The following is a 1,393-nucleotide window of genomic DNA, read 5'->3' on the forward strand; positions in this document are numbered from 1 at the left end:
CCCCGTCCATAAAACTACCTAACCCTTCTCATGATTCCCCTAAACCCATGATTAAACCCTAATCTCTTGGATGATGACTTGAACACACTAATCTAACCGATCACCACCAGCCATAGCCAATTTGAGAGGTGAGCTTGACCCACATATATACTCAAACCCAAACTCCCCGCAAAACAAGTCATGACTTTTCCACTTGAATCAAACACATCTACTCATGATACATCCCAATTGGCTTCACAACTCTCCACCCTTGAGCTCCCTCAGCAAGATGGTGAACACCCAAGGATTCCACTGCCACCATGGACGGCGGTGGAAGTGAACCTGAGAGCCACCGAAAAAGAGCAAACTCAAAATTGAGCCCATCCAATGTGGCTCACCCCCATTGGACAATTGCTCCTGCTTCCTCTCCACATAAGCGACCTTTGACCACCCAATTAAAGCCCTGCCCCTCTCCCATTGTTGAGCCTATAAATTGACCACCTCCACGACCAAAGGGGCAAGTGTACAGACCTTGGCAAAGCCTTGCCGAAATCACTTCAAACCACTTATACACTCTTACAAAGCTCATCCACATCATTTTTAGCCATCTCCTCCACCTCAAAACCACCTAATTTCTCCACTAAAATCTAGGGCATTTACGGTCATTTCATTAACTCCACCAAAATTTCAAATTGATTATTCCAAAAGCTTCCCCATACCTCAAAACCACTTCCCCGATCGAAATCCCCTCTCTCCCATACTCTAACCTAGTGCTAGACCAAACCCGACCCACCATTTGGTCTAGGTCATGCTTAGACCCAAGCACAAATAAAATCAACACTTATAGGAGGTTCGTGGTATCAAGATGAAGCTTCTATCCCAATCCAATCAAGGCCTCACCTCATGGTCCAAGGTATAGCTTGAAAATCACTAATTTTGCTTTGGTTTGGGCTTTTGTGAAGAGATTCAATAATCTATACTCACCTAGCAGTATGGATGTGCTCGTCTCGTCGAGATGAAGCTATAGAAACAAATCCCATCGAATTTGGTTGTGTATCAAGTGAGATCTTAGGTCTAGGGTGTGGGCGGTTCTCGGGTTATGATTCATTTAAGACGAATGGTTGTCGTCTGTTCCTGTGTATTTGGAACGGACAACACAGATCAGTTCAAACAGTGCGGTCATGCATATGAAGGGGAAGTGGACTGTGGGTCGAGTCATCAGACACTTGGAAAGTGCAACCAATAAGAAGGCGCCATGTGGAGTTGCAGTGCCGCCTATGTATAGTCGAATGCCGCGTGGTTAAGTGGATAGATATGGTATTTTTGATTTAATTAAATACAAAAAATGAAATATAACTTCGAAAAATCATATTTTTGTTTAGAAAAATCACAAAAATAAAATAAAATTACCTCT

This window comes from Phalaenopsis equestris, unplaced genomic scaffold, assembly GCF_001263595.1.
Source record: "Phalaenopsis equestris unplaced genomic scaffold, ASM126359v1 Scaffold000291, whole genome shotgun sequence".
Taxonomy (NCBI): domain Eukaryota; kingdom Viridiplantae; phylum Streptophyta; class Magnoliopsida; order Asparagales; family Orchidaceae; genus Phalaenopsis; species Phalaenopsis equestris.